This window comes from Wyeomyia smithii, chromosome 3 (genome assembly GCF_029784165.1).
Source record: "Wyeomyia smithii strain HCP4-BCI-WySm-NY-G18 chromosome 3, ASM2978416v1, whole genome shotgun sequence".
NCBI lineage: Eukaryota > Metazoa > Arthropoda > Insecta > Diptera > Culicidae > Wyeomyia > Wyeomyia smithii.
In genome coordinates, this window is record NC_073696.1 from 168,343,197 (window position 1) to 168,366,167 (window position 22,971).

The following is a 22,971-nucleotide window of genomic DNA, read 5'->3' on the forward strand; positions in this document are numbered from 1 at the left end:
AAAAAATTATAGAGAAAAAACTGATTTTAAGGAGGGGTGTTCCAAAGAAAAAACTCTATTTTGTCGTGTTCAACGTACAGATAGGACATCGCAGTATTAAGGAATTGTTTTTCTTTTAAAATTTTCCACAACTTTACTGAAGGAAGCAATCCGGTATATTGAAAATTAGAAAAAAATATTTTGTTTTATTTAACTGTTAGGTGAATTGATAGAAAAACCAAAAACGCCAAAAGAAAGGCCTTGTCCTATGAAACAGTTTTGCTGAAGACATTGAGTACATAAAATCAATTTTTCATAGTCAAATCCTATGACCTATTTTTTCTGTACCAGTATATATCCCATTGGTAGTTGCCGCTGTCTGTCCTATACGGTACTGATATAGAGTGACATTTAATAATTATCGTACAGTACCAACCGGATACTCTTGGCAGTATAATCCGTAAAGTGGCTCACCATTAAGGAGGAAGAAAAGAAGAAGAAGAAGAACCGGATACTAGTTAGATATTTTACAGAATTTTCTTAAAAGGAGGACTCATGTAGAGCTCGTATACAAATACCCAACGACCCATTGGCGAGTAATGGGCGATACACTGTTTACGGCTGGGTATTTGTATACGAGCTCTATTTGAAGACCCCTAATGAGCTCCATTGTTGCTCAAATTGTAAACCGAATATCTTGACTGACAACCGATTTTTTACATTAAAGCAAAGATAACTAGAACAAGATACCTAACTTCCATATTTTCCATACATTTTGAACACGACCGATTTCCGACGGTTAGTGCTGCCATCTGATGACTTAAATTCTCATAAAATTGTCACTATGAGCAAAACCGATTTATCGTGCATAGTCCGTCATATCGATCGTTGAGCTGATCAAGATTGTATATGAAAAAGGTATAGTAGTTTGGTCAGCTCGACGCTTAAGGATAACATGCAGATTAATGATATTGTCATTTTTTGCACTGAATGCTATTGCCATATTTTTTGCACTTCAAAGTACGAAAGAAAAATGTGAAATTGACTGTCAGAGTAGAGGTTTATATTGAAGGGTTATATTTATTTTCAGATCCCATTCTACCAAAACTAAAAGTTTGATATGTCGCAAGCCAGGTTTCAGAACCATTGTGCATATGGTCAGGTTCACCGGGGCACCCGATTTTTACTTTATTAGCCTCGGCAATAGTGGAAAACTTGGCTGTAGAGCGTGCTCCTAGCGGTTATCAGAAAGTTCTGATGGTACCCTTTATTTAAAATGATGCGCCGATAATTCTTGATTCTTTCGGAAAGTTTCATGTTTGAGAACTAGACATTCGTACACATTATTGCTTATTGCTTTGACTACTGGATTTTCAGCTCACTTCTTCAAGCACAGTTTGAATCTGTGCATTGTTGTTGCCAGAAAAGATTGAGTAACACTAATATACTTCCTTCAGAATCTGATTGATTCAAAGTCTAAATATTTTTTTTAAATGTTCAATCAAGAGTGAAATTTATTGAATGTATTGCGTAACACTTATTAGATGTCCGTACATGAATAAATTATTACAACCATAAACAAGATTTTTTTAAATTTCCAATATTTTTATATGTTTTTTCTAATAATGTATTTTGGAAGCACTGCTTCACACGAATGAAAGCAAGCTGTCAAAAAGTATGGTGGGTGACGGTAAATTCGTTTTTGCGGTGTAGCTACACTCGTGTTACACTTTTTAACTTATAACTGCGGGAACGGTGTAGTACCGTCGCGAAAACGAATTCATAAGTGTCAATGAGCACTTTGATGCACACTTCTTTGTTGTTGAACTTTCAAATTGTGCTATCCATTTTGGTGGAAAGTGCGCAATATTAAATATCATTTGTCAGATGGCGTTCACATGGATACTGAAAAAATTGTTTCACCTCTCAACAGTCATGTCTTGGCGTTGTCGTCAGTTGATTTTAACGTTAAGTATACATCATATTAACAGTGTATAAATTAGTTCGACTTTTGCTCACGCGCAGCGACAATCATGTCCGATGAGTTCTGCAAGAGTCAGGTATCTTGTCCTAGTCATTTTTGCTATCACAGAAATATTAAAATACCCAAATATGCGTATTTTGCGCAAATCAGCCCTTCTGTGCGGGAAGGTATTTTTAGGTAAAAGTGATTTACCTACTTTTGAGTACCTACGAGCAGTGTTGCTGATGTTCGCCTCATACCACTCATAAGCACTCATCTTGGCCAAGCTAGTTCGGAAATAGCTCTCTTTGTATCTGTTCTTGAGCGAACCGAACAATACCTTCGTTTTGAATCACCGCATGCTGCTTATAAGCAGAGAGTGTTCGTGTTCTCTGCTATTCCGTTTTGCTCGTTGTCTTTCGCTCTTCACGAAGCGAAGCCATCGTCTGCAAGGAGTGGAATCGACGAGCATTCATGTTTTTTTTTCTTCATCTAAAATTTATTTGACACGGCACAAATACAAATTAATGTTTAACGACGCCAATAATATCTGGTAGCTTACTTTCTAAAGTACCTTAATAACTAGAAGCAATTTTTTTATCCTCGCTGCCGACTACGAGCTGAAACTAAATCTAACCTAAAGCTAAAAAGTTTTGCGTTAAAAGCACTTGTTTGTTGTTCGATGGATTTCCATTGCCATAGGTAAGCAGCATATAAAATTTGTTCCGCTGCTGGGCCAAGATAATCAAGACTGGCAAATTGGGTTGTCTCACTCGGGCCTTGAGAGTATCGTGCGGGTCTGATTGCTGTTTCCGGATCCGGGGTCTTTAAGTGTTCTTGTCGTTTGGTTGGATGTAGGCGGAAGGGAATAGGACTAGACTGGGGCGTGGATGGATTTCAGGGAAACGTATACAAGGGACATGTAGGGTAGGTCACGGCTCGCCAAGACATCACGAACAGGAACAGCCGGCTGCCTACTTTCGGCCTGCAGGGAAGCTATTAATTTAGACCTGGCGTCACGGTGTACCGGGCATGACCAAACAACGTGCTCTATGTCGTGATAACCTTCACCACAGGCACAGATACCACTTTCCCCGAGCCCAACACGACGGAGATGTGCGTCAAATCTATAGTGATTGGACATAAGCCGGGACATCAGGCAAATGAAATCCCGACCTACATCCAACCCCTTGAACCACGGGTTCGTCGATACCTTGGGGATTATGGAATGTAACCACCTTCCCAGTTCTCCTTTAGTCCATGAATTTTGCCAACTGGTGATCATATTCTGACGTACAAATGCGAAAAATTCATTTAAGGTAATTGGTCTTTCATAAATGTCACCGTTTGTTGCGCCCACCTTAGCTAAAGAGTCCGCTTTCTCATTGCCCGGTATCGAGCAGTGAGAAGGGACCCACGCTAAGGTAATCTGATACGATTTTTCGGATAAAGCACTCAGATGTTCCCGTATTTTCCCCAGGAAATACGGAGAGTCCTTAACATCTTTCATCGATCGGAGAGCCTCAGTGGAACTGAGACTGTCCGTAAAGATGAAATAATGGTCCGGGGGCATTTTTTCGATAATCCCTAGGGTGTACTGAATTGCAGCTAATTCTGCGACGTAAACAGAAGCAGGATTATCGAGCTTATGGTATACGGGTAAATTGTTAATGAAAATACCGAAGCCAGTGGACCCATCGAGAAGTGATCCATCAGAGTAGAACATATTGTCGCAGTTGATATTTCGATATTTATTGGAAAAAATTTTGGGGATCTGCTGCACGCGTAAATGATCCGGGATTCCACGAGTTTCTTCTATCATGGATGTATCGAAAAACACAGTAGAATCAGAGGTATTTGATAAGTTGACACGATTTGGAATGTTCGAAGAAGGGTTAATATTTTGGGACATGTGATTGAACAAACACAATATCGCACGCTTAGCCTTGGGGCTAATAGCGGTCTCGATCAACTAGATTAGTTGAGAGAATTCGTTATCGATATTGTATTTGGCACATTTTGCATGTGTAGGATAAGTACAATGTTACACAGTGCCCCAGTGCTGAGTCGAGAAAATTTCCAGCTCGAAAAGATCCTCGACTCGATCGGGAATCGAACCCGATATCACAACCGTGTGGGAGAGCTAGCCGACCGACATCGCTAACCACAGAACCACGGGGACCATACATGTGATTGAAATACAATGTCATAAAACGGGTTTGAGAATTAAGTTCGATTAAACTTTCAAAATTTTCAATCACAGGACGGTTCAAGACCTCACATTTGATAAGAATACGAGAAGACAGGCTCCAGAAGCGGTTTTTCAATGGTAGTACTCCAGCTAAGACCTCCAAACTCATCGTATGGGTCGACTGCATGCAACCCAAGGCGATACGCAAACAACGATATTGTATTCGCTCCAGTTTAATCAAATGTGTGTTTGCTGTGGAGCGGAAGCAGAAACACACGTTCTCAATGACAGACAATATCATTGTTTGGTAAAGCCTTATAAGGTCTCCTGGGTGGGCTCCCCACCATTGTCCGGTTATTGTACGAAAAAAATTCACTCTTTGTTGACATTTTTTCATCAGATACCTTACGTGACAACCCCAGGTGCCTTTAGAGTCGATTCAGACACCAAGATATTTGTGTACCAAAACCTGAGAAATCGTTTTACCCATTAATTGTATTTGAAGCTGAGCAGGTTCATGCTTCCTAGAAAAAACTACTATCTCAGTCTTCTCCGGAGAGAATTCGATACCTAGCTGTAAAGCCCAAGCAGACAAATTGTCCAAGGTATTTTGCAATGGTCCTTGCAAATCGGCAGCTTTGGCTCCTGTAACAGAGATTACACTGTCGTCTGCAAGTTGTCTTATCGTGCATGAATTTGCTAGACATTCGTCGATGTCCTTTACGTAAAAGTTGTAAAGAAGGGGGCTTAAACATGAGCCCTGGGAAAGACCCATGTAGCTAATGCGAAAAGTTGCCAAATCACCGTGCGTAAAATGCATGTGTTTTTCGGAAAACAAATTGTGCAAAAAATTGTTTGAAATTGAAGAAAATCCTTGTCGGTGAAGTTTACCCTAAAGAATGTCAATAGAAACGGAATCAAAAGCCCCCTTAATGTCAAAGAACGCAGACGCCATTTGTTCTTTGCGAGCATACGCCAGCTGAATATCCGTTGAAAGCAACGCAAGACAATCATTCGTCCCTTTGGCACGGCGGAAGCCAAATTGAGTATCTGATAGTAGACCATTTGATTCAACCCAATGGTCTAAACGACGGAGTATCATTTTTTCCATCAATTTCCGGATACAGGATAGCATTGCAATCGGCCTATAAGAGTTTAATCAGAAGCTGGTTTACCTGGTTTTTGGATGGCGATCACCTTCACTTGCCTCCAATCCTGCGGTACAATGTTTTGCTATCTAACCCAGGCGCGTTATTGTTACAGGATAGGAGGGCTACTGAAAATTCTGCCATCGTAAAAGGTAATTCTATCGCGTCATGGCCCGGAGACGCATCGCGAACAATGTTTTGCTCAGGAACAGAATCCGGACATACTTTCCTGGCCAAATCAAATATCCACCGAATTGAAGACTCCTCGCTTTCGTTGACCGTTACGCGATTCCGCATTCTTCGGGCTGTGTCCCAGAGAGTGCTCATCGATGTCTCCCTCGGCGTCTCGTTCACGAACCGACGCCAATATCCGCGTTTCTTTGCTTTAGCCAAGCTTTTAAGCTTGGTATCAAGCTCCGAATACCGTATATAGTCGCCAGGTATACCTCCCTTCTGGAAGGCCAAAAACGCGTCGGATCTTTGCGAGTAGACATCGGAGCACTCTTGGCCCCACCACGGAGTGGGAGGCCGTTTTTTGATAGTCACGCCGGAATATTTCTTCGTTTGGGCTTGCAACGCGGCGTCGAGAATCAAGCCCGCGAGGAGGTTGTATTCTTCAAGTGGTGGATGATGTTGAATCGACTCGACCGCTTTTGAAATCATATCCTCATATAACTTCCAATCAACATTCCGTGTGAGGTCATACGGAATGTCAATTGGTCGCATGCGGGTTGACCTGTTAGTAATTGAAATAAGAATAGGCAAATGGTCGCTACCGTGAGGATCGAGGATTACCCTCCATGCGCAATCCAACCGTAGCGACGTCGAACATAAGGATAGATCCAAAGCGCTTGGGCGCGTTGGAGCTTTCGGGATACGTGTCATTTCACCGTTGTTCAAAATAGTCATGTCGAAGTCATCGCAAAGGTTATAGAATTAAGAGGAGCGGTTATCATCGTAAGAGGAACCCCAAGCCACACCATGAGAGTTAAAGTCTCCCAAAATCAAACGTGGCGAGGGAAGAAGTTCTATTAAATCAAAGAGCAGCCGTTGCCCAAGCTGTGCTCTGGGAGAAATATATATTGAGGCAATACAAAGCTCTTTATCTTGTATTGTCATTTGACATGCGACAACTTCGATGCCTGGAATCGATGGGAGGTTAATACGATAGAAAGAATAGCACTTCTTAATCCCTAGAAGTACTCCTCCATATAGGGTTTCTCGATCAAGGCGAATAATATTAAAATCATGGAAGTTAACATCAGTATTTGAAGTGAGCCAAGTTTCACAAAGAGAAAATGCATCGCATTTGTTTTTATTTATTAAAACTTTGAATGAATCCATTTTTGGTAAAATACTTCTACAATTCCACTGTAAGACAGAGATAGAGTCCTTAATATACGCAGATGAATTAGGCATCGAAGGATACAATCGCTGCAAGGAGGGGCCATTGGGCAGTCAACTGCTTCAAAAATAATCTAACTGTTGGAAGAAATGCTGTAAGAAAAATTTTAATTGGATCGGGTACATTGAAAGTTCCAAAACTCTGGATCCACAATGTCAGAAAATTTCACTAATCCCGAGGTTGTTCCATCAACTGGATGTGCAAAAGGAACAACTGGGGTTTTAGATGTTCCTGGCAGTGCTGGGAACTTCTTCTGGGACTTTAAATTTGCAAGACCAGGAGGAGTTTGCTTCGGTTTTCCGCAACACTGTTTGGTTTGTTCGTACTTTTCATTACACTTTGGGGAATCTTAGTACCTTTACGGGGAAGTTTAGGAGAAGAAATATTTTTCCTCTTTCTAACCTCCCCAGGATTGGCATAAGATGTTCCCGCTGGTGAATCATCAGAATCGGTTTCATCACAGGACAACAGATCAAAGGGGTTCGATGTTATGGTAGAAGTGGTCACGGTCTTCTTCAGCATCTCAGCGTAAGAACGCTTTGAACGCTCCTTAAGTGACCGCTTGATTATATCTCTGCGCTACATGTACACCGGGCATGTGGAGAGTTTATGCTGATTTTCCCCACAGTGAATACATTTTTCAGCATTAACACTGCAAGAATCTTCCGCATGAGTCTCCCCACACTTGCTACATCGTGCCTTATTGCAGCAGTAGGCGGCTGTGTCGCCTAACTGCTCGCAATTGGTGCAATTCATAACACGGGGTACATACAATCGCACAGGCAGACGAACCCGGTCGATCGAGACGTGGCTAGGGAGTGCAGATCCGGCAAACGTTACGCGAAACGAGTCTGACGGAGTGTACACTTTTGTGCCGCCGACGAGAGATACAGACCGCAATTGCTTGCAGTCGAGCACCTTCACTTCGGGACATGTGCTATTCTTGAAGCACCCTTTAGCACTTTGCAATATACACTCGACGGACAGACTCGAATCGGTTATGACACCGTCGATCTCCACGTCTCGTGCGGGTATGTAAACGCGATACTCGCGTGTGAAGAGCTCAGAGCAAGCGATAGCATTGGCCTGTGCCAGATCACTGACCACACGGAGTTTGTTAGGTCGGACCTTGGAAATTTCGGTCACGGCCTTGTACCCCTTCGTCAGGTCTTTAGAAATTTGCAGTATGTTTAATCGCTTTGAATTCACTCCTGCCTTTGGACGAAAATAAACAGTATAGCTGCCCTGATGAGATCCGTCCGGGTAAAGCCTGGGGCGAGGGGGGACTGGAGAATGAACAGGGGAGGGGGTAACAAAAGGGTCAGGGTCAGGGGGGTTCGGAGATGGTGGCACGGGAGGCGAGGGATCTATATCCATCGCGCTAAATCTAGCGCACTAGCGCCGACAAGAACACGTACCTCTTCACTTCTTCCTTCCAGCAGTGGTTGTCCGATCGTTCGAAGCTGCACCCAATGCAGCCAGCAGCACCAGTACAGCAGCACCAATACAGCCACCAGCAGCGAGCCGGGTGTGAGATCACTCTGCACAGCGACACGACTCAACTGTCAACTGATGGCCTTGAACTCGAAATATCTATTCCCTGTGCACAGATCAAAACTGCATCTGGTATTTTTGCAGCAATACAGCCAAAGTTGCGAGCCGGGTACAGAACGTAGCGACACAACTCACAATCTAGTTTGGCCTTGAGCGCGAATAATCTACTCTTTTGTTTGGCTATTCGTACACACGGACCGGATTGTATTGGAACGACCACTTTGCACGTCCGTTTCTGTCGAGTGTTCGACGCGGAATGAGCATTCATGTTGAAGCTTAGTTAAAAATTCGTAGTGAGTAAATGCAACTGGCCGTAGCAATGAACCCGCCGAGTGGAAGATGAAATCTGAAGCTAAAATTTTTTGATGCAGTGGAAGAAGTAAAAGAAATCAATGGAAGCAAATACCGTTGCTTGATTGATTCAGACTCTGAAGGATCGTTCGTTTATATGGAGATGGTTGTGAACGAATTTAAAATGCATGGGCTTTCAGAAACAAATGCAATATTTCCGAAATAAACGAACTTACGCTAAAACTTATGCAACGATGTTCGTAGAAATTTGCGCATGCGCTCGCACATTTCATCTTTCCGAAAAACGGAGCACATGCTATTTCACATTTTACGTGTTACATGATGTTATATCATATGCAACATTGTATAAATCACATGAGATACATTGCATCTGCTACCTATTACATGTCACACGTCACACGTGATCACGGGTGGACGAAGACTGATTTGAGCTGCAGGCGAAAACTGAATTTGGCGCCCCCTTCATTTTTTCTTTTACAGTCAGGTTTTTTACGCGGGGGAAACGTATTTCGTAAAAAACCTTGTAAAAAACCGCGTTAATTCACAAATCCGCGTAAAGTAAACCACCAAGAAAGGTTTTAGAAAAAAAAACCCGAGACGCTCTACGACCAGTATTTAAAATTGTCCTCTTTGACGGTTATTTCTGAGTTTTTGGTTCCCAACCCGCGTTAGTTCGAAAACCCGTGATTTTTTTTTTAAATCAGCGCGGTACCGCGTAAAAACAACAGCGTTAACTCGAAAATCCGCGTAAAAAACGCATTAATTAAAAAAAAAACCGCGTTAATTCAAAACTCCTTTTTCTTCGATGCCAAATGCCTTAAAAATACTTAAAACGTCGAGAACTAGTGTTATCCCGAAAAAATATTTTTGGCCAAAAATCGACCTTCTGGGAATTTTTTTTGGCCATCCGAGGGCATATTGTGGAATACTCTGGAGAATATGGAGTTCTATTTTAATGTACATTAAGTATATTAAACTTGTTTTTCATTAGGGTGGTTTGTAAGTAACCAAAATAAAAATGTAACCAATCGAAGAACAGCGTGCTAGAAATTAATTTTTATTTGTCCAAATTTTGCACATTTTAAAGCTTCGCTATAGTTTAGAAAGCTAATCAATTAAACTTTATTAAATATATCCTAATAATTTACAAAAGCGTAAATTATGTTTTTATTTAAGTCTTTTTATTTTTTTCAATTATATTGTGGTTTGGAAGATAGAATATGTAATGTTTGTTTGAAAAACCAAGCTTCAATAAGCAAGCAAGACAGAAATATCATAATGACAAATTACAACAGTCTAAAATTTTGGTAATTTTCTAGAACGCCGACAAGCTCATACCAACATGATATTAGCTGTAATCAATTTTGAACATCACTAGAACTTAGCATGGCATGGCAATTGGCGTTTCCCCATGTGCTATTGTGTAAAACTTATATTAAATATTTTCAAACACTCGCTACTCGCTAAATCAGTTCAGCCATTGAAAAATAATGAAAAAATATAAAATAGTTGAATTAAGAACAAATTCAGTTGACACAAAGAAACTTGACGAAAGAGTTTTCAGTTCAATTGATCAAGGCTAAGTTTCGTGAAGCTCTAATGATCGGGAGATCATCAATTTTAAAAATCATGACTCCTCGTCAACTAGTCAACTACGTGAGAGTAAAGAATAGCAGATTCAATTAATTTTTGACATGGTGTTTATTCTAGAAAGAAAAATGTTTGGCAAATTTACAACGATTTTTGCAAGTTTTCGTTTCTGCAAAGTGCACTGATGTTACTGTTTGCGTCACTTCTGACATTTTTGGGACATGTTGGATTTGAGTGAAAATAATTATGTTCAACTTATTTGTTTGCTTCTTTATTCTGTGATTCGCTTATTCGGAATGAATTTTTTTTGACATTGTTTTAATTCAATCAAACTGTTCTAACATGCATAATAGACTTGTTGATTTATTTTCATTAAAATAACGCTAGCTCGAAAAAAATTACAATTTTCGTTGTCAGACTTTGGGCGGACCGGAATGGAGCCAATCGCACCGGATATAAAACAGACTGGAACGAGCTTTGAGATTGAGCGTTTTTTATTGACTCGATAAGCAATTCTGAAAAAATAATCAACTTAATTTGCCGAACATTCAAACTATTATTGTGGTTTGAATTTTGGTTTTTAATCTTTTCGCTCCCACATATGGCGCCTTCAATAATTGACGAGCAGGCGACCGCCTGCTTCGCCATCGCCTTAATCCACCCATGTACGTGATGGCATATCGATCAATGTACGTAGACCACTCTGTTGCGGAACGAAACTTTGACATGGTTCAAACACAGATAACAGACATCCAAGCTAAAACAAAAAACTCCAGAAATCGTGTGTAAGATTTCAAATTCTTACTCGTTTGGAATGCTAACGACATCTTCCTGCAACTTGAGACTTTAACCACTTTAGTGATGGCAGCGCTGGTTTACGGTCGAAGCTGCGAGACACATGAAAATTCTTACAGATTATACAGTCGCTGTATATGCAACGATATAACATAGATTTTGAGAGGTTTATGTATTTATTTTTTCAAACCAACACTAAAACAAACAAATTTATCGCAAATATACAAAGGGATTGAATAAAACAGTCGATAATGTATACACATTACGACTGCTCAAAATTTCTACATTTAAGGCCTGTAGTACACTCTTTGTCTAATGGTCAAATATTTGACCTTCTGACATAATGGTCAAATTTATTTGACATCATGGTTGTTGTTTGCCCGTGTTTGTCCCATGTTAAAATTGGCGAGTGACAAACAATTATATTTGACCAAATTTTTATCTGTCAAAAAGTGCCAAATATTTGACGCTTGGTCAAAGAGTGTAATACAGGCTTTAAAACTGCAACCATTCTCATTGCGATAATATCGATAAAAGCTGGAAAACTATCGATTTTTTCGAATCATTGACCACTAAGTGTTCTTAGCGCCACCATACTGCGTATTGCGACATACTAAAAACCGTTGGGTTTTTTTACACATGAAGCAAAATTTGCTTGGATATCTGTTATCTGTGGCTCAAATAAGCTTTAAAGTTTGATTTTCTTAAATTTCCATCATGTCCCAAGTTCAGTATTTTGGGTAGATGTGGTTTATGCGAAAAACTCTTTCTCGAAAAAAAAATGTTTATAGACCACTTTGTTCCGCAACGGCTCATATATTCTCTATATTGCGCAAGCAATATAGCCTCTCATTTACACGGCTTTGTTCCAGCCAGCCACTAGCGCATCGCACTCGAGTTCATCGCTTCATAGGGAGCATTCGCAGGGAGTGGGAATTAGCACTCTTCGTGAAGCCTTCGGCTTGCCGGCGAGCGTTTGAAACGACCACGCTTCACGTAGTAGCGAACGAACGGGTGAGTTGTAGTTATTCGGTTTACCGAAAGAAGCACTTGGCGAAGAATGAGAGAATGTAAGTAGAACGGAAAATAAAACCATTCTATCCCTCACTCATAGCAGGCATACTCTCGCACACGAGAGAAGAACCTCTCTCATACGTTGCTTATGAGGCTGCTGCGAACAGAATATAGACTGAATGAAGCTTCAATGTGATCATCAGCATCATTGCCTTCGAGGAAGTCATCATTTAGGTAAAATCGGATACCTTGAATCAACAATATCACTATCAAAAACTCCATAGAATTTTCTACCTAAAAGTAAGTATTCGCATTTTATTAAGCTGTTGCGTTGTTTTCAACAATTTTTATGCTTACTATTTTCCTAAACCAGTGAAAACATTCAGGTTTACGTAAATTTACGTTGTTTTTACGTGTTCACATGGTAATATTTTCTTTGTGTATAGGACAGGACGCGACAAGTGGCTTCTAGTTATTCTTTTTTTCATTCAAAATTGCCCTCAGGAAACATTTTGATTTTTCAGCACGACGCTTGCCAGTGTTTCCAAAAATATTTAATAAAGAATATTTCAATATCTAGGGTTTTCCAAGTTCTGGATTTACATTCCGTCCCGAACGTTCGGCAATAACGGACGCGTTTTGTGATCTTCTCGCTATAACACCGCGTGTGAACAAAACAACAAAGAAGGGACATTGCTTGCCTGGTGCTGTGCTGCTGCAGATAATCCGATAATCCGCTTTGAAGGTCATCCTATTGTATAGCTGTGTCGCTGCGAAACTGCTCGCTCCAGCACCGTAGGATTCGGTGATTGAAGACAACAAAAACTTCAAAACAAAGAAGAAGAGGTACGTGTTTCTTGTCCAGTGTGCCAGTGCGCTAACTTAAGCGCAATGGATGTGGATACCCCATCCCCCGATCCTCCGTCTCCGAGCCCTCCTGACCCTGTTCCTCCTGCCTCCTCTTCCTCCGCAAATTCTTCACCTTCTCCACGTGTTAGGCTTCACCCGGACCAAAAGACAGGCTCTTTGAAAGTGTATTTCCGCCCGAAAGCAGGACCAAAGTCGAAATCACTGACGTCACATTTCAATGCAGTGATCGAAATTTCGAAAGTCAGGCCAAACAAGATCCGTGTCGTGGTGAATGACTTGAAACAGGCCAATTATATAGCTTGTTCGGACCTCTTTACGAGCGAGTATCGCGTGTACGTTCCCGCGCGAGATGGGGAGGTCGACGGTGTGACCGATTCGAGTCTGTCCGTCGAGTGCCTCTTGAAGGATGCTGTGGGCTGTTTCAAGGACAGCAGCCTACCTGAGGTAAAAGTACTTGATGTAAAACAACTGCGGTCAGTATCACTCGTAGGAGGTAAGAAAACGTATACCCCGTCAAACTCGTATCATGTCACATTCGCCGGATCCGCGCTTCCTACCCACGTTTCGATTCACCGAGTTCGTCTGCCTGTGCGGCTGTATGTACCTCGTGTAATGAACTGCACTCATTGCAAGCAGTTAGGTCACACAGCCGCCTAATGCTGCAATAAGGCACGGTGCGGTAAATGTGGGGAAAACCATGCTGTGGATTCTTGCAGTGGAAATGCTGAAAAATGCATCCACTGTGGGGAGAATCAGCATAAGCGTTCAAAACGCTCTTACGCTGATATGCTCAAAGAGACCACGACCACTTCTACCATAACAGCGAATCCCTTTGATCTCTTGTCTTCAGATGAAACCGACTCTGACCATCCACCTACGGGAACACCTTATGCCAATCCTGGGGAGTCTAGAAAGAGAAAAAATCTTTCCTCACCTCACCTAAACTTCCCAGAGAAGGTCCTAGGATTTCCCAAAGTGGAAAGAAAGTACAACCAAAACTAAAAGTGCTGCGGAAAAACCGAAGCAAACTCCTCGTGGGCTTGGAAATTTAAAGTCCTAGAAGAAGTTCTCAGTACTCCCAGGAACATCTAAAACCCCAGTTGTTCCTCTTGCACATCCAGTTGATGAATCAAATGCTAGATTGGTGAATTTTACTAACATTGTGGACTGGATCTTTAAAACTTTCAATGAACCCGATCCAATTAAAATTTTTCCTACAGCATTCCTCCCAACAGTTAGATCATTTTTGAAGCAGTTGACTGCCCAATGGCCCCTCCTTGCAGCGATTGTATCCTTCGATGGCTAATTCGTCTTCCGCAATGAAGGACTCGATCTCTGTCGTACAGCGGAATTGTAGAAGTATTATTCCGAAAATTGATTCTTTCAAAGTTTTGATTAATAAATACAAATGCGATGCATTTTTCCTTTGTGAAACTTTGCTTACTTCAAACATTGATCACAACTTTCATGATTTTAACATTATTCGCCTTGATCGAGACACCCCATATGGAGGAGTACTTCTAGGGATTAAGAAGTGCTATTCTTCTTATCGTATTAACCTCCCCTCGATTCCAGGCATTGAAGTTGTCGCTTGTCGAATGACAATGAAAGGTAAAGAGCTTTGTATTGCCTCAATATATATTCCCCCCAGAGCATAGATTGGGCAACGGATGCTCTTTGATATAATAGAACTTCTCCCCTCGCCACGTTTGATTTTGGGACACTTCAACTATTACGGCGTGGCTTGGGGTTCCCCTTCAAATGATAACCGCTCCTGTTTGATCTATAACCTTTGCGATGACTTCGACATGACAATTTTAAACAACGGTGAAATGACACGTGTCCCTAAACATCCAGCACGTCCAAGTGCCTTAGATCTCTCCTAATGTTTGACGTCGCTACGGTTGGATTGCGCATGGAAGGTAATCCTCGATCCCCAGGGTAGTGACCATTTGCCTATTCTTATTTCGATTACTAACGGGTCAACCCGCATGCGGTCAATTGATATTCCGTATGACCTCACACGGAATGTCGATTGGAAGTTATACGAGGAAATGGTTTCAGAAGCTGTTGAGTCAATTCAACATCAACATCATCCACCACTTAAAGAATACAACCTCCTCGCGAGCTTGATTCTCGACGCCGCGTTGCAAGTGGTGGGCCAAAGAGTGCTCTGATGTTTACACGAAAAGATCCGACGCGTATTTAGCTTTTCGGGATACAGGTGATGCCAAGGAATATATACGGTATTCGGAGCTCGAAACCAAGTTTAAAAGCTTGGCTAAAGCAAAGAAACGCGATTATTGGCGTCGGTTCGTAAACAAGACGTCAAGGGAGACATCGATTAGCACTCTTTGGAACACAGCCCGAAGAATGCGAAATAACGGTCAACGAAAGCGTGGAGTCTTCAATTCGGTGGATATTTGATTTGGCCAGGAAAGTATGTCCGGACTCTGTTCCTGAGCAAAACATTGTTCGCGATGCGTCTCCGGGCTATGACGCGATATAATAACCTTTTACGATGGCAGAATTTTCAGTTGCCCTCCTGTCCTGTAACAATAACGCGCCTGGGTTAGATAGAATCAAATTCAACTTGTTGAAGAATCTACCCGGCACTGCCAAGAGGCGCTTATTGAACTTGTTCAATAAGTTCCTGGAGCAAAACATTGTACCGCAGGATTGGAGGCAAGTGAAGGTCCAAAAACCAGGGAAACCAGCTTCTGATCACAACCCTTAAAGGCCGATTGCAATGCTATCCTGTATCCGGAAATTGATGGAAAATATGATACTCCGTCGTTTAGACCACTGGGTCGAATCAAATGTTCTACTATCAGATACTCAGTTTGGCTTCCGCCGTGCCAAATGGACGAATGATTGTCTTGCGTTGCTTTCAACAGATATTCAGCTGGCGTATGCTCGCAAAGAACAAATGGCGTCAGCGTTCTTGGACATTAAGGGGGCCTTTGATTCCGTTTCTATTGACATTCTTTCGGGTAAACTTCACCGACAAGGATTTTCTCCAATTTTAAACAATTTTTTGCACAATTTGTTGTCCGAAAAGCACATGCATTTTACGCATGGCGATTTGGCAACTTTTCGCATCAGCTACATGGGTCTTCCCCAGGGCTCATGCTTGAGCCCCCTTCTTTACAATTTTTATGTAAATGACATCGACGAATGTCTGGCAAATTCATACACGATAAGACAACTTGCAGACAACAGCGTGGTTTCTGTTACAGGAGCCAGAGCTGCCGATTTGCAAGGACCATTGCAAGATACCTTGGACAGTTTGCCCCCTTGAGCTTTACAGCTAGGTATCGAATTCTCTCCGGAGAAGACTGAGATTGTAGTTTTTTCTAGGAAGCATGAACCTGCTCAGCTCCAATCACAATTAATGGGTAAAACGATCTCTCAGGTTTTGATGCATAAGTATCTTGGTGTCTGGTTCGACTGTAAAGGCACCTGGGGTTGTCACATTAGGTATCTGATGAAAAAATGTCAACAAAGAGTGAATTTTCTTCGTACAATAACCGGATCGTGGTGGGAAGCCCACCCAGGAGACCTCATAAGGCTTTACCAAACAATGATATTGTCTGTAATTGAGTACGGGTGTTTCTGCTTCCGCTCCGCAGCAAACACACATTTGATCAAACTGGAGCGAATACAATATCGTTGCTTGCGTATCGCCTTAGGTCGCACGCAGTCGACCCATACGATGAGTTTGGAAGTTCTGGCTGGGGTTCTTCCGTTAAAAAAAACCGCTTTTGGAGTCTATCTTCTCGTATTCTTATCAAATGTGAGGTTTCGAACTGTCCTATGATTGACAATTTTGAAAGGCTAATCGAATTAAATTCCCACACCCGTTTCATGACATTGTATTTCAATTACATGTCCCAAAATATTAATCCTTCCTCGTATATTCCAAATCGTGTCAGCTTATCTAATACTTCTGATCCCACTGTGTTTTTCGACACTTCCATGATAGAAGAAACTTGTGGAATCCCGGATCATTTACGCGTGCAGCAGACCCCCAAAATTTTTCATAATAAATATCGAAACATCAACTGCGATAACATGTTCTACACTGATGGATCACTTCTCGATGGGTCCACTGGCTTCGGTATCTTCAATAACAATTTACCCGTATACCATAAGCTCGATAGGGCTCATTCAAATAATACATAACGCGCTCAGGGGTGGGTGGGTATTCGGCGAAGCGTTACATTGCGTGTGGCAAACATGTGAAATTGCGTTACGTGGGGGTGGGTGGGTATTGAAAATTGCCGACTTCCGCGTTATGTAATATTTGAATGGTTCCATAATCATACTTCTGTTTACGTCGCAGAATTAGCTGCAATTCAATACACCCTAGGGATTATCGAAAAAATGCCCCCGGACCATTACTTCATCTTTACGGACAGTCTCAGTTCTATTGAGGCTCTCCGATCGATGAAGGATGTTAAGCTCTCTCCGTATTTCTTGGGGAAAATACGGGAACATCTGAGTGCTTTATCCGAAAAATAGTTTCAGTTTACCTTAGTGTAGGTCCCTTCTCACCGCTCGATACCGGGCAATGAGAAAGCGGACTCTTTGGCTAAGGTGGGCTCAAAAAACGGTGAAATATATGAAAGACCAATTGCTTTTAATGAATTTTTCGCATTTGTACGTCAGAATACGATCATCAGTTGGCAAATTTCTTGGACCAAAGTGGAACTGCGAAGGTGGTTACATTCCATTATACCCAAGGTATCGACGAACCCGTGGTTCAAGGGGTTGGATGTAGGTCGAGATTTCATTTGTATGATGTCTCGGCTTATGCTCAATCACTATCCAGCTTTTTACGCACCATTATGGCGGTCGTTATAATGCGTGTTCGTAATATGCGAACCTCTCTGCTTACGTCAGATTTGCGATCTCTGAAAAATTGGCAACACAAATGTGGCCAGATATATTTTTCTTTTGATAAAATATATGAAGACTTCAAACTGACGTAAGCAGAGTTGTCAAAAGGGCGGGTAATTCTTTGCATTATAGCGTTCGCCACTATGGCGCGTAAAAAGCTGGATAAATTTGACGCGCATCTCCGTCGTATTGGGCTCAGCGAAAGCGGTATCGTGCCTGTGGTGAAGGTTTTCACGACAAAGAGCACGTTGTTTGGTCATGCCCTGTACACCGTGACGCAAGGTCTAAAATAATTGCTTCCCTTAAGGCCAAAGGTAGGCAGTCGGCTGTTCCTGTTCGTGATGTCTTGGCGAGCCGTGATGTACCCTACATGTCCCTCATATACGTTTTCCTGAAATCCATCCATGCCCCAGTCTAGTCCAATACCCTTCCGTCTACATGCAACAAAAAGACAAGAACATGTTGGACCTCGATTGTGGAATTATCATCTGAACCCCACACGAATTCGTCAGAACCAAGAACTCGAGGCCTTCCGTGATATCGTGGCTCAGTGACACACACCATATGGCTACTTGAACTCCAACGAACAAAAACATAGAACCACTGATCAGAAACAACATGTTAGATTTAATTAGATTTAATTTTAGCTCGTAGTCGACAGCGAGGATAAAAAATTTGCTCTTAGTTTATATGATACTTTATAAAGTAAGGCACTAGAAACAATTGGCTCCGAAAAACATAAATATGTATTGTGCCGTGTCGAATAAATGCTAATTGATTAAAAAAAAAGTTCTGGATTTAAATTTTATTTATTTCATTCGATAATGCTTGCTCATTGAATCTTCAATTGGTTCCTCTTGCTTTTCATGAAATGTATCTGCTATTGTTCATCATCTTCATCATACGTAGTTTCAAAAACATGAATAATATTTCGAATGTTCATTTTTATAGACATTACACAGTCTAGTGTATGAAAAAGTTTCGAAAAATTGTTGAACCAAACGCTGTTCATTCACTTGGTAAGCAGAAACAGTGAAACAAAAAATATCGATAGTTTTCGCAGCACGGCCAACCGTACCGACTAATAATAAAATTCAACAGTGCGCTGAACCAGAGATGCCAGATTTATATTATATTGAACGTGTGCGAAATGTCATTTAAGACCTTTCGAGCAGTTTTTCGTTCTTCATTCAAAAATCGAAGGAAAACGATGAAAATTTTTTAAAAATCACGTTTTGCTCAGGAACCGTGGCTTTTTCAAATGATATTTAAAAACTGGTATCCAGCTTTTTACGCGCCATGATGGCGGACGCTAGAATGCAAAATTCGTATTAAATCATCCACCCTTTTGACAACTTTGCTCATGTCAATTTATCAAAAGAGAAGTAAATCTGGCAACATTTGTGTTGCCAATTCCTCAGAAATCCCAAAACTGACGTAAGCAGAGAGGTTCGCATATTACGAACACGCATTATAGCGACCGCCATCATGGTGCGAAAAAAGCTTGATAGCTTTAGGACTCAAAAGTCAGATAGTTAAGGGTTGCAAGAACTAGACAATTACTCTCGACAAAATTCAACTAAAGAAAAAAAATCGTTTGAAATGAGTCCGGAGTCAACGTAAAAGTACTGAACAATCTTCAACATTTCTGAACATCCGGTATCATTCAGAAAAATCAGGACAAATGCTAAAATATGAAAAATTAATCAGGATGCTCCAAACGGATCTCAAAATCAGGACATGTCCTGCTAAATCAGGACGGATGGTATCCCTATCTCTGAATGGTAGATTTTGTTCAGCGCAGGGATACCAAATGTGCAGATTTGTCTGCAAAACGCAGATTTTTGGAGTCCGTGTGCAGATTTTTATTGATTTGCAGATATTTGCAGTTTTTCCACGGTTTCTACAGATTTTTGTCAAAGTCTGCTTATATTTGCGCAGATTTTCTTAAAATGTGTGCAGATTTTTACAGACTTTTGCCTGCGCGAACGTATTTTTTTCGAGATTTTTTTCAGATTTCGAGCACATTTTTCCGGTTTTTCGAGCAGTTGCGGACATTTTTCAAAAACATCTGGCATCTCTGGTTCAGCGCACTGTTCTAGAGCAACATGTCACAAGGATCTATCTCGGATTTAATAATTTTGAGAAAATCAACCTCGAAGTTTTAGTTTCCTTTTTTAAATGCTGTTTAACAATTGAAAGCGATTTTCTATTTTTTTAACGCAGAAATAATTACGAACATGTGAACTTTAGTATATTTAAATATTTTCGTTGAAAACCCATCAATATTACTGAAAAAATTAGATGTTTACGAACTGAATTATGAATAGTCCCTTTAAACTTGTAAAATAGACTTAGACCCTTTTGTTAGATCCAATGTTTGTTTTGATTCTGAGTTAGCTCATTTCAGGTGTACCCTTTGCTAGATTGTCATTTAAGTTAGGTTTTTTGAATCCGACTAAACTAAACTGAAGTTTGCTTTGAAAAACCCGAAACAGTTTTATACCAAGCAATTTTCAGTGAAAATTGTATCGATCAAGTGATGAAGTAAAACTCCCATGCGAATGTATAATAATTGGTACTATAGTTGGCTTCTACGATGAGTGATAATTGAAATGGTAGGTTTTTTATTCAATAATATGAACTGTGTAGGAATCTGACTCTATCCTATAAATTCCAGCATCTTGAAATGTGAAACCCGTTAGTGCCATTCTCTACAAATCCTAGGATTTCAAGGACCAGAATTTGGAAAAGACTGTGGAGACGGAACAAAAGGTTGTATTTGTGCTGAGAGTTGGAAATGGATTAAATGGTTCATGTTTCACTCATAATATAAATACGGGTGAAAGAGAAGACGCTCTGCTTTACGTGCAGTACAGTGAAAAGTGTAACGAGTACAGTTCAAACTGGTTCAAATAGAAAAAGTTATGATCAAGGTGTTTGGAACTAAAACTGTAGCATATGATAAAGAAAGTTTTTTATTCAAAATTTGTTTTTGTAAGGACAAGAGTGTTTAATCATTGAATAAACATTTATTGCTCTGTGTTTTGTTTACATTTCTCTGAGAATTTTCTATAACAAAGCAAAGCCTTGGTGCTATATTCCGATTCGGAACTTGACCTTCTGTTTACTATACACAGACTTCGCAGCCAACCGTCAAGTGTACAGGACAATTGCAGGGCTAGCGCTACGATCCTACTGACACTAACAGTCTCTCCCGATACAAGACTCGAACCTACGACGACTGGCTTGTTAGACCAGCATCGTACCTCGAGACCAGCTGGGGAGGCCAACATGTAACTAACATGTAACAAGAAATAAAATGTAAGAAAATTATGGAATGATACCTAACTATGTTGGACATTCATCAATAACTGTTTCCATTTCCAGATACTCCACAGGCCAGTCTTCCTCTGCATCCAAATCAGCATCGAAGTGCTCTTGCCCGTTATGTTTTCTTTTCCTGCCTTGTTTTGGAACCACAAGATGTTTAAGCATTGTTCCATAATACTGCTCACTTGTGTAATACTGCTACTGATCATGATCCATTTTGTAGAAAATAACGCCGGGATAAGAGGTGCGGTACTCGAATTGCATGATTTTTTGGAATTCGATTGGCTGTCCAGATGAATTATACTTTGGTCGCTTGTACGTTCTTCAAGTAATTTCAAGGCGAAAAAATCGCATTGTTCCAATTCCTTAACATCAAACGCGATTTTTCTCCTGATCTGCGATATAAAGACAGCCCAATCTCTTGAGGTCTCAATATCCATGGTACTTAGTTTCTTGGCTCGTTCGATTGCGGCGTGTACCGAATCCACTTCCATGTGGCTATGGCCACTAACCATGAAATTATGCCGAATCGTCATCTCACGATTAGCTCGCATGCATTCCTCTACAAAGTATGCTATCAACATGCAGATCGTAAAATTATGATTTTGGCCGGCGCATCTGTCCAGGAGTACAATGTTTTAATTATAGAGATAGGAGATACTAGAGCAGATCGGTATGTGGAAACAGGTGGGAAGTGGAGCTTAAAGAGAAGTATCACAGAGAACAGATATTCATGTTCATTAAAAAAAATTAAAAACCTGTGAAAAAGTTGCACTGCATGAATACTGCCGTTTCGATATTTTATCGCTATCAGTGCTTGGTTTGTCATTGACACGAGCGCCACATAGCGGGAGCATTACCATTTACGTTGCAAGTTTTCACACATCCTTTGAAAATAAGATGAACGTCTGTTCTCTGTGGTAGTAGGCTCGAAAGTTAATTGATGTTCCAGATATTATGAATAAATTTACAATTACCTGTCAGAATATAAATTGATAACTCGAACTTTTGAGAATGATTCATCGGTTAGTAGGAACCGCAGGTTCTGTAAAAGGCACGAGCCAATTTCCTGTGACCCTCTGCGAGCGATTGACTCATTCCACAAGTAACACCGTGCAGAGTTTCGGCCCTGATACGTCTCAAAAACAGTCATATTTAGAGTATATAACTGCCGGCTGTAAAATGCCTGACCACACAGGAGATGAGGCGTTGGCAGACATTTTTGTAGATCGAATGAAGCGGTATAGATAGTTTGATCTTTCTTAGCATCCTGAACAGCCTTTTTCTTCGCTGCATACACACGTTGTACCTGTTCTTGATGTGCACGTTGGGCGGCTCTATCAGTTTCTAGCTCATCTGTACCAGCATGCTGCTTAATAAGTATGTTAATCTTATCGCATTCGCAGCAAGTATCTGCTTTCGGTTTGCGGAAGCTCATATTAAATGTTTTAAATATAAGACGGAAACTGTTATAGTGAACAGGATGCATACCATCGGTAGTACATTTGGATTTGTACATTTCGTACATTTTTGTCACATTCAAGTCACTCGACAAATACAATTTCGATGACTTCTCCCTATTGTAGTGGGAAGTGTAAGCCGGATACGACAGAATATGGCTTTCAATGTATTGTTTCGCTTCAATGCCAATTGGATTTCTGTTGCAATTTTCTACGCGCTTGGGGTCGGCGCTGATCCCTAAACCGTCTAGTTTTTTGACAGTGATGCATCGCATTTTTTTTTGGATGTAATATCCAAGGTTCCCAAAATCATTGCCTTGCAAACTCGAACCATGCCGCCGACTCCAGGAAGAAAATAACGCACAGAGTACTCCCTTCTTGAATTAATTACCTAGAAGAAAGCAAAATAAAAACCCGCTTTAATCCATCCATAGGCGTATATGTACTGATCTTTC

The 22,971-nt window shown here is 40.9% G+C and overlaps 1 long non-coding RNA gene across 1 annotated transcript; it reads left to right on the forward strand.

Moving 5' to 3' along the window:
- Positions 1 to 19,833: 19,833 nt before the first annotated feature.
- Positions 19,834 to 22,375, forward strand: LOC129730279 (uncharacterized). Its single transcript, XR_008728832.1, has 3 exons — positions 19,834 to 20,341; positions 20,404 to 21,047; positions 21,114 to 22,375. It is a non-coding gene; the product is annotated as an uncharacterized LOC129730279 (long non-coding RNA).
- The last annotated feature ends 596 nt before the right edge of the window (positions 22,376 to 22,971 follow it).